We start from the raw sequence: 11,978 nt of genomic DNA on the forward strand, positions 1-11,978 counted from the left end.
CCCCACTGGGCTCCCAGGGCTTTGCTGCCCAGTCCCGGTTCACAAAAATGACCCGGGAGTGACTGAGCATTGCTCCTGCTGCGCCCTGGAGAGGGAGGAGGACAAGGCCGGTGCTCCGGAGAGCTGCCTATGCCCCAGCATCTCCATCCATGTGCCTGGAGCCTCTTTGTGCTCTTGCCCCCGTGCCCTGGTGCTTGGGGTCTGTCCCGACAGTTCCAGAGCGGGTCTGGGGTGAGGCTCAAGCTGGGCTCAAGCTGGTGAGAACTCTGGCTGCTTTCTGCCTCTCAGTCATCTGGAGGCCCAGAACATTCCTCCCCTCCAGCAAGACGCCGAGCCACAGACATCATCCCAAGCCTGGGGCTCCATCCCTGCTCCCTCAGTGGATTGCCCCTTGGAAGTGTTCAGAGCGGCCTCAGAGGCGGGCGTAAGCCTTGAACACAAAGTGCGTGGTCCTGACGCAGCGGGCCACCGCGGAGTGTCCCGAGCGGGAATCTGGGCATGGAAGTAGGGCAAAGTAGGGCACTGAAGCCTGTCGCCTTTGCTGAACTGGGGGCAATGAGAAAGTGGGAGAGGGTCTGCACCCACCCCGAGGATGGTCATCAGGCACTGTGCCTGAGGTGTTCCCAGGGTAAAGTGAATTTGGGGGAGAACGGCAGAGAATGGGGACCACCGTGGGCTCTCTAAGGCACGCAAGGGCCCAGCAACAGGAGGTCAAGGGGAAAGGAGGCTCTCTCCACAGCCTGGCCCCCACGGCGAGACCCTCGGGCCTACTACTCAAAGCAGTGCTTCCAGAAAGCCCAGACTCCATGGGACCCCGGGGAAGCCACGGCCATGGCCCACGGCAGCGGCATCTCTGGGGGCGGGGGGGAGCGCTTCAGGTGCCCGCTGTGTGCAGGTCGGGCCCTCAGGGTGGCAGGGGACAGCCAGGGAGGCCCACTGCAGCGTGATGGGCAGCCACAGAGGGCTGGTCCATGCACTGTAGCCACGTGGCCGACGTGCCCGGGCTGCCTGTCGGGGGCACTGACGGGGCTGGGGACCGCAGGTGCAATGGGCAGGGAGTGGTACATGAGACCAGCCAGGATGAGGAGGCCTTGAATGCCAGCCAGACCCGAACGGCACTGGGGATCCAGAACCAGTTTGAGACGGGAGCGGAGATGGTCTGTTTTGTGTTTTGGACAGATCACCCTGGGGCCGGAGGGTCAGGAGGAGGATGGAGTGGAAGGGGTAAAAGAGAGGGCAGGGGGCCAGGGAGGCTGCTGCAGGTGTGGGGAGGGGCGATGAGCGGGGCCGGGGCAGAGAGGAGGAGGAGGAGGAGGAAGAAAGATCATCCGCAGACTGACGGGAGGGGGCGGGGGATCTCTGGCTTGAGGCTCGGAGGCCAGTTGGACCCACCTGGAGAGCTCCACCCGAGAAGTGGAGAACTCAGAATCCAATCCCCACACCTAGGAGAGAAGGAAGAAATCTTGTCCGTCTCCAGCAGGGGGCCCCAGGGACTATCTGGCTCTCTCCAGCCGGGGACCACACCATCCAACCCTTGCTGTCAGATCTCCCAGCTCTCCCTTTAGGTAAGAGATGGGGTTAGAGCCGTGGAGAGGCGAACCACTGCCATTGATAGGCTCTCTTGGGAGGGGCCGTCAGCCCAGAGGCAGGTACGCTGTGAGGCTAAGTGTGGGCCCGTGCACAGGACCGAGATGACCTGGTCTCAGAGCGCTCTGGGCTAAACCAGGGGTGCAGGGTCTCTCTGGGAGGGCACCCAGGCCTGACTGTGGGAGGTGGGTTTTCCCTTACTCAGCCACCCACCAGCCAGACCACGACGTGGGAAAATGCTCTCCCATCCTGCCTGCAGACGTGAAACTGAACTCGCTCCAAGGAGGAGCAGGGGGAATGGAGGCACGTGTGCTGGGGGGGGGGGGGGGGAGCAGAGGGTCCACACCTCCGCCTGCTCCCTCAACACACAAAGCCAGTATTTTATGGCCCTGGTGGTGAAAATACTTTCAGAAATAGAAGTGGAGTACCAGCAATGATTCAAATAAACAGCCTCCTCGGGTAGGTGCTCCTAACAGCCAAGTTGGGGCCCTTTTGGAATAGAAGACATAAAATTCCTGGGACCGGAGGGGTTCTCATATGGTCAGTATTAAGAGACATCAAAACAGCGCTCTAATGCAAATATTGAGTAATAAGTCTCATTCTCCCCAAATCCTTTAAAAAAGTAAAAAAGAGGGGCGCCTGGGTGGCTCAGTTGGTTAAGCAGTCTGACTGGCTCAGGTCATGATCTCAGGGTCCTGGGGTCCATGCCGGCTTCACCTTCGGGCTCCGTGCTCAACAGGGAGTCTGCTTCTCCCTCTGCCCCTCCCCCTGCTCGTGCTCTCTCTCCCTCTCAAATAACTAAAATCTTTTTTTTTTTTTAAGTGAAAAAGGGGGCGCCTGGGTAGCTCGGTTGGTTAAATGTCCAACACCTGATCTCTGCTCAGATCCTGATCTCTGCTCAGATCATGATCTCAGGGTCATGAGTTCAAGCCCCGTGTTAGGCTTCACGCTGGGCGTAGAGCCTACCTAAAAAAATAAAATAAAAAAGTTTCATCTGACCCAAATTGCCATCCTGCAGGTAGGAAAGGGCAAGGGTCCTTAATCTCTTTTGTGCCTCAGATCTCGTGGCAGTCTGATGAAGCTCAGAATAATGTTTTAAAACTCATGAAGCAAATGCATAGACTTGCAAAGAAAACAAATTATACTGGAATTCTGCCCAAGTATTAACTGTAAGAAAAAATTCAAATAAAATTTTGAACTTGTGATATGGTAATATACATGCTTCTTTATTAACACTTCAAATAGCAAACTCTAGCAGCGGCTCTAATAATCACCATTATTCCAAAGAATGACTCGTGTAATTCACACTTCAAAGTTTCTGCAACAACCGAGTTCCGATATGAAAATATCCCTGACTTCTAGCGTGGCAAAGCGGCAGGTGCTGCGAATACTGGTGTGGTTTCTCCTTAAATTAAAGAACTGTAACTCTTAGAGGTCAAAGACATAATTTTACCCCCATTCAAGGTCATGGACTTACGGAATGATTTATGCACGAGCCATCGCAGGCCCTCAGATGAACAACCCTGCTTTGAAGAGTGAAGACAGGGGCGCCTGGCTGGCTCAGTCATTAAGCGTCTGCCTTCGGCTCAGGTCATGATCCCAGGGTCCTGGGATCGAGCCCCGCATCGGGCTCCCTGCTCGGCGGAGAGCCTGCTTCTCCTTCTCCCACTCCCCCTGCTTGTGTTCCCTCTCTCGCTGTCTCTCTCTGCCAAATAAATAAATAAAATCTTTAAAAAAAAAAAAATAAAGAGTGAAGACAGGGGCGCCTGGCTGGCTCAGCTGGTGGAGCATGTGACTCCTGATCTCAGGGTCCTGAGTTCAAGCCCCACGATGAGTATAGAGCTTACACTAAAAAAAAAAAAAAAAAGAGCAAAGACAAATTACATGTATTTGAAATAGAATGTTCAGAAGTGGCAGGGGAACAATGACACCGTAAGAACTCCAATACCTCCTATCCAAAAGGCCCTCCGCTGGTCCCCCTGTCCGCTTGCGGCATAAATCAACCTCCCTTGAGCATGATCAAGAATTCTGATCTTGCAAAACAAACCGGACAAGGACCCAGGCCTCAGAGGTGAAAGGAGTCTTGTGTGGTCTTGGAAAATGTTCTCTCACTGACCTTATTCTCCCTGTTTTAGACTGGTTGGAGAGAGCTAATTAAAGTAGAACTATGAAAGGTTTTCTGCCCATGTAGATTTATGCACTATAACTTTCAACTTGGAGCTTTGTAAATTGGAAGATTATTATTATTTTTTAAGCTGGCTCCATGCCCAGCGTGGAGCCCAAAGCGGGGCTTGAACTCATGACCCTGAGATCAAGAGCTGAGCTGAGATCAAGAGTTGGATGCTCAACTGGCTGAGCCACCCAGGCGCCCCTGGAAGATTATTTTATGACTTAATTGAGATTAAAATGTGGTGCTCAGGAGCTTTAAAAGATACCAGCAAATCCATAAAGACAGAAAGTAGATTAAGGGTTACCGACGACTGTGGGAGAGGGGAAGTTATTGCTTAATGCGTACAAAATTTCCATGTGGAGTGACATAAAAGTTTTGGACATAGACATGGTAATAGTTGCACAACATTGTGAATATAATTAATGCCACTGAATTGTACACTTAAAAATAACTAAAATGAAAAAAAATATGGCTAAAATGGTAGATTGGATGTGATTTATATATTTTTTAATTCTTTTTTAAAAAGATTTTATTTGTCAGAGAGAGAGAAAGAGCACAAGCAGGGGAGGGGCAGAGGGAGAGGAAGAAGCAGACTCCCCGCTGAGCAGGGAGCCCGATGATGCAAGGCTCGATCCCAGGACCCTGCTGAAAGCAGACGCTTAACCGACTGAGCCATCTAGGCGCCCATATATATATTTTTTTAAGATTTATTTATTTTGGGGGCACTTGGGTGGTTCAGATGGTTGAGCATCTGCCTTCAGCTCAGGTCATGATCCCGGGGTCCTGGGATCGAGCCCCGCATCAGGCTCTCTGCTCAGCGGGGAGCCTGCTTCTCCCTCTCCCTCTGCCTGCCGCTCCCCCTGCTTGTACTCTCTCTCTCTCTCTAATAAAAAATAAAAAATCTTAAAAAAAAAAAAGATTTATTTATTTTTCATTTTTTTAGAGAGAGAGAGAGAGCATTGTGGGGAGGGGCAGAGAGAGAGAGGGAGAAAGAACCCCAAGCATGGAGCCCAACGCGGGGCCCAATCCCACAATCCCGAGATCGTGACCCAAGCCAAAACCAACAGATGGACGCACAACCAACTGAGCCACCCAGGCACCCCAGTGGGATTTATATTTTAACACACACACACACACAAATAAATTACCATTTACACACAACAGATTGGCAAAGACTAAAGTCATTCAGTACGCTCCATGACCAGAATTGGATCAATGAGAATTTTTGGTTGAGTGGGAGAGGTATAAAGTGGTATGGCCACTTGGAAAAGCTTTTTGGCTGGGCGCCTGGGTGGCTCAATCAGTTAAGCATCTGCCTTCAGCTCAGGTCATGATCCCAAGGTCCTGAGATTGAGCCCCGCACTGGGCTCCCTGCTCAGTGGCAAGTCTGCTTCTCCCTCTTCCTCTGCCCCTCTCCCTACTTGTACTCTCTCTTTTTTCTCTCTCTCTCTCTCAAATAAGTAAATAAAATCTTAAGAAAAAGAAAAAAAGAAAAGCTTTTTGGCATTATGCAGTAATGTTGAAGAGATGCATACCCTTAACTCAGAAGTTCCACTCTTAAGCTTGTGTCCTAAAGAAATTCTTTTAACATGCCCAACGACTTCTACAAGAATGTTCACAGAAGTACTATTTATACACCAAAACCCTGGAAATTACTGAACTATCTACTGATAGGAGAAAGGATAAGTACATAATGGAACATTCATATGATGGATTCATAGTTAGAGCTATGAAAATGAATGAGCCACTGCAACATCCGTTACCATGGATAAATCTCTCAAAATATTGATCAAAGGAACAAGTTGCAAAAAGCTCTGCACAGGGGCGCCTGGGTGGCTCAGTCGTTAAGCGTCTGCCTTCGGCTCGGGTCATGATCCCAGGATCCTGGGATCGAGCCCCGCATCGGGCTCCCTGCTCCGCAGGAAGCCTGCTTCTCCCTCTCCTGCTCCCCCTGCTTGTGTTCCCTTCTCTCTCTGTGTCAAATAAATAAATAAAATCTTTAAAAAAAAAAAAGCTCTGCATATAATATTCCACTTACATGAAGTTCAAAAACATTCAAAACTAAATGTATTAGAGGCATATATATATACAATAAAACTAAAAAGGAAAAAACTTGACAAACACAAAAAGGTCAGTATTGTGGTTTTCCCTAGTGGGAATGGGTAGGGTTGCAATGTATGGAAGGTACAGACTGGGGGACTGGGGAAAATGGTACTGTAATAATCTGTTTCTTTCTTTTTTTTTTTTTTAAAGATTTTATTTATTTATTTATTTGAGAGAGAGAGAGAGAGAGAGAAACAGCATGAGAGGGGAGAGGGTCAGAGGGAGAAGCAGGCTCCCCGCAGAGCAGGGAGCCCAATGCGGGGCTCAATCCCAGGACTCCGGGATCATGACCTGAGCCGAAGGCAGTCGCTTAACCAACTGAGCCACCCAGGCGCCCAGTAATAATCTGTTTCTTAAGCTCGGTGGTAAGTACATGGATGGTCATTTTATTTTTTTCTTAATCCTTTTGCATTATATATATTCTGTCTGGATATGGAATATTTTATAATTTTTTTTTAAAGATTTTATTTATTTATTTGAGAGAAAGAATGAGAGACAGAGAGCAAGAGAGGGAAGAGGGTCAGAGGGAGAAGCAGACCCCCTGCTGAGCAGGGAGCCCAATGCGGGACTCGATCCCGGGACTCCAGGATCATGACCTGAGCCGAAGGCAGTCGCTTAACCAACTGAGCCACCAAGGCGCCCTATTTTATAATTTTTTAAATGAAGTATGTATAATCATTAAACCGATTTTTTAATTTTTTAATTTTTTAATTTTTTATTTATTTTTTTTAAAAGATTTTATTTATTTATTTGACAGAGAGACACACAGCGAGAGAGGGAACACAAGCAGGGGGAGTAGGAGAGGGAGAAGCAGGCTTCCCGCGGAGCAGGGAGCCTGATGTGGGGCTCGATCCCAGGACCCTGGGATCACGACCCGAGCCGAAGGCAGACGCTTAACGACTGAGCCACCCAGGCGCCCCGATTTTTTAATTTGTTTTAAGATTTTATTTATTTGAGAGAGGATGAGAACAAGTGGTGGGGAGGGGCAGAGGGAGAGAGAGAGAGAAGCAGACTCCCTGCTGAGCAGGAAGCCCATGTGGGGCTCAATTCCAGGACCCGAAGATCATGACCTGAGCCGAAGGCAGGCGCTTAACTGACTTAGCCACCGCAGTGGCTAACTGATCTTTTTGAAGATTTAATTTATTTATTTATTTGAGAGAGAGAGAGCACGAGCAGGGGGAGGGGCAGAGAAGCAGAAGCAGACTCCCTGATGAGCGCAGAGCCAGACATGGGGCTTGATCCCAGGACCCAGAGATCACAACCTCAGCCAAAGTCAGATACTTAACTGACTGAACCACCCAGGCACCCCTAAACTAACTGTTTTCTTTTTTAAGTGAAAAGACAACCCACAGAATGGGAGAAAATATTTGTGAATCATCTATCTGATAATGGACTTATCCAGGATATATAAAGAACTCTTAAAACTCAAGGGGCGCCTGGGTGGTTCAGTTGTTGGGCGTCTGCCTTTGGCTCAGGTCATGATCCCAGGGTCCTGGGATCGAGCCCCGCATCGGGCTCCCTGCTCCGCGGGAAGCCTGCTTCTCCCTCCCCCACTCCCCCTGCTTGTGTTCCCTCTCTTGCTGTGTCTCTCTCTGTCAAAATAAATAAATAAAATCTTAAAAAAAAAAAAAAAAGAACCCTTACAACTCAACAACAAAAAGGCAAACAACTCAAATTAAAAAATGTGTACAGAAATAGACATTTCTTCCAAGAACATTTGTAAGTGGCCAGTAACTCATGAAAAGATGTTCAACATCATTAGTCTTAGGGAAATGCAAATCAAAACCACAATGAGATACCATTTTACACCCACTAGGGTGGCTATAATCAAAAAACTGGAAAACAGTGTGTGTTGGCAAGGATGTATAGAAACTGAAACTTTTCATATATTGCTTGGAAAGCAAAATGCCATGGCCATTTTGGAAAACAGTTTAGCAGTTCAGAAAGTTAAACAGAGTTAGTTACCAAGTAGCACAGCTGTTCTGTTCCTAGGTAGATACCCAAGAGAATTCAAAGTATATGTTCACACAAAAACACATACATGAATGTTCAAAGCAGCATTATTCATAATCGCCAAAGAGTGATGACACCCAAAATATCTATCAGTGGATGAATGGATAAATAAAATGTGTTCTAGCCATACAACGGAATACTCTTCAGCCATAAAAAGGAAGAAGTACAGATATAGGTTGCAACATGAATGAACCCAGGGAATTGTATTTAAAGAAATACAGGTTTTGAAATCCAGTGAATTAAAATTAAACTTTATTTTTGTTGCTAAGTGAAAGAAGTTGGACACAAAACGCCGCACATTATAATGAGTCCATTTATCTGAAATGTCCAGAGTAAGCAAATCCACAGAGACAGAAAGTAGATTAGTGGCTGCCTGCAGTTAGGAGAGAAAGGGGAATAGCAGGGGTCACTAGTGAGTACAGGATTTCTTTTTTTTTTTTTTTTAAGATTTTATTTATTTATTTGACAGAGAGAGAGAGGGAACACAAGTAGGGGGAGTGGGAGAGGGAGAAGCAGGCTTCCCGCGGAGCAGGGAGCCCGATGTGGGGCTCGATCCCAGGACCCTGGGACCATGACCTGAGCCGAAGGCAGACGCTTAATGACTGAGCCACCCAGGCGCCCGAGTACAGGATTTCTTTTGCGGGTGATGAAAATGTTCTAGAGTCAGATAATGGTGATGGTTGCACAGCTTGGTGAATATACTGATAACCACTGATTTGGTTACAGTTTAAAAGGGTGAATTTTATGTAGATGCAAATATATGAATTATATGTCAATAAGGCTACTACTGAGATAAATAATTTACAAATAAAGTTGTTAAAGAAAACTTCTCACAAATCTCAAAAATAATTCTATGCTTGGAAAACGGGACTTTTTTGTATAAAATTTCAAACATTTTTAAACCTCCATATATATATTATATTTAAACTTCTATTTTTCATTTTTGTGTTTTAAAAAATAAGTGGGGTGCCTGGGTGGCTCAGTCACTTGAGCATCTAAATCTTGATTTCGGCTTGGGTCATGATCTCTGGGCCGTAGGGGTCAGGCTCGGCGCTCAATGGGGAGTCTGCTTGGGATTCTCTCTCTCCCTCTACCCCTCGCCCCCATGCTCTCCCTTTCTCTCTCTCTCGAATGAATGAATAAATAAATCTTAAAAAATAAGTGTGTGATGGTGCCCTGTCAAGGCAAAATATTTAAATATTAATATGTAAATATGTAAAAAGTTAAAAGCGTTCATCATTTCTAAGATAATCCATAGATCCCAATATTCAAAATTAGTAAGGCTTTGTAAGACCCCAATAAAGTATAACCATACCTTGGGTTGGTTTATCAATTGCTAATCTTTATGTGTCAGGAATGATTTATTTGTGGAAAGAGACAGCCTTACTGAGGTGGGGTTACACTGAGATAAACGAGAAGTACAAGATCCCCAAAACAATGATCAGCAGCAAGTTCTCCTCTACAGCTGAGGTCAGATGGGGAGTGGGAAGGTTTCTTTTCGAGTTACTTCAAAATCCTGCCTGGAGGTCATGCATTTAGATTTAGATTTTTGCAACAAAGTTAAGATAGCCTATGATGTCTGTTCTCATGACTGTTGCCATATAATAAATCACCTCAAAACTTACCGGCTTAAAGCAACAGCAATCATTTCATTATCTCTCATGGTTGCTGTGGGTCAGAAATTCAGGAAGGGCTTGGCTGGGAGGTTCTGGCTCAGGTATCTTACACAGCTGCAAGCAAATTGTGTTTGGTGCAGGGCAATTAGGACTGGCCGGCCATTTCCCACTCTTCGAGTAGCCTCGGGCTTCCTTCCAACATGGCGGCCTTAGGGGCTGTTAGATTGCTTCCACAGTGGCTGAGGGCCTCAAGAGGAAGTATTCTAGCAAGAAAGAAACTGAACTGCATTTTATGACCTAAGCTTGAAAATCATGCTTCTGCACAGTTGGTTACGAGCCTACCCAGAATTCAAAGGGAAGGGACTCAGAAGCATCTCTTAGTAGTAAAAGTGGTAAACTTCTCAAAGAGCGTATGAGATGGGAGATATTTTTTTAAGATTTTTTTTTTAAGATTTATTTATTTTAGAGAGAGTAGGTAAGTGGGGGGAGGGGCAGAGGGACAGAATCTCAAGCAGACGCGGGGCTCAGCCTCAGGACCTGGAGATCATGACCTAAGCTGAAACCAAGATTCAGACACTCAACTGACAGAGCCAGCTGGGCGCCCCAAGTTGGAAGATATTCTCATAACATCGTTGGAAGATAGTGTCCATGGCTGTAACTCTCATTTTTCTCTGCTATGTCTTAATAAACTCTAAAGTATACTACCAACCAAATTGATATTAGAGAGTTTATAAATAAAATATAAGGATGGATTGACAACTAAAATGTATAATAATCCAAGTGTGCTGGTAGAATCTTTTTATAAATCTTCTTGAGGAACTCAGTTGACAGTGTAAACATTTCATGGACTTATGTAAGTTGTTTCAAGTAAACTTTCTCGATACAGTTTTTTATTTTTTGATAAGATATGTATAACAAAATTTACCATTTTAACCCTTTTTGAGGATATAGTTCAGTGAACTTGTCCATCCCCCCAAACTCAAACTCTACACCCAGTAAACAGCAATCCCCTATTCTCCCCTTGCCCCAGCCTTGACATAGTTTTTTAAATGTCGTATTTGACATGTTTCTCTGGTACTTACTATTAATTTTACTCAACATTAGAGCAATTGAATTTTCTGACTGCTGTTTAAGCTTTTGTAAATTTGTATCTGCATTTAACTAAGGCCATGAAAACATTACCTGTAAACAATCAAAGTACCTGTGATTAAAAAAATTAAAAAAAAAAAACACACAGCAAAATGGAAATTAAAAAAAAAAAAAAAAAAGGATGGGGGCGCCTGGATGGCTCAGTCAGTTAAGTGTCCAACTCTTGGTTTTGGCTCAGGTCATGATCTCAGGGTTGTGAGGCTGAGCCCCACATCAGGTTCCATGCTGGGCGTGGAGCCTGCTTAAGATTCTCTCCCTCTGTATGTGCTATGGTGAGCACTGTGAATTGTGTAAGATTGATGAATCACAAATCTGTACCTGTGAAACAAATAATGTATTATATGTTAATTTAAGAAAAAAAAAAAGATTCTCTCCCTCTCCCCTCCCCTGCTCATGTGCTGTCTCTCTCTAAAAAAAGGCAAAAACAGAAAGAAAGGATGATTTAAACATACCTCAAAAATTTACACTTTGTTCTTAATCATTATTCTTGCTTTTGTTACTTTATTACTAAAGCAAGTACATTCTACTTTATTATTTGGGCATCTAATTAGGTGCCCTATACCTTCCAATGTCCCAGTGACATTGGAAAACTAGACTCCTTTTTCTTTTCAAATAACAAACCTATAGACTTAAATGCTGTAAACCTTGTTCCAGAGTATTTAGGCTAAAAATAAAATCCATCCATACACACACATGCATCGGCTGTATTCAACCCACATATTAGATTGCTTTAGTTCTTCTAAAGTTTATAATGAAATGGTGATTAATGGAAGGGCAAAGCTGAGGTTCTAGTCTTCTGCCTCAGTCAGGATGGGGTAGCATGGACCAAAAACACTCTCCATCGTCAAACAATACCACTCAAAACATTGGACGTTGGGCAGTGAACAGTAATATCTGGAAGATGGGAGGCCAATGAGCTGAGCCCTGCAATGGTCCCAGCTTACTGGAAAAAGTTTCCAGGCTGTGGTGCAGGGACGGGGAAGCCAGGAAGAGCCCAGCAGTCACTCCAAGCTGAGTGCTCAGAGGCAGAAATCTGGGAAGTGAGACTAGTTCAAGTCTGCAGGGCAAGTAGCAGAGTGAGCTACCTGGTGAGAGAATTGTGGAGACCTCTGGAGGACCCTTCCTGTGTATTCAGTTGAGAATACTGAATGCACATTCAGCACGTGATGTGAAGAAACTACCAAAGGCCAAGAAGAGAACCACCTGCAAGGATCAGAGGGAACAGTGCCCCATGTCCAGATAGGCCAACAACAGGGCGTGATTCCAACAGCCAGAGTGGGAAACCTCCAGCTCCAGAGAACACTGGAGCACAAGGAAGGGTCTTGCTCAAGGAAAGAATT

This window comes from Mirounga leonina, unplaced genomic scaffold (genome assembly GCF_011800145.1).
Source record: "Mirounga leonina isolate KUSES-001 unplaced genomic scaffold, KU_Mleo_1.0 Mir_454, whole genome shotgun sequence".
Classification (NCBI taxonomy): Eukaryota; Metazoa; Chordata; class Mammalia; order Carnivora; family Phocidae; genus Mirounga; species Mirounga leonina.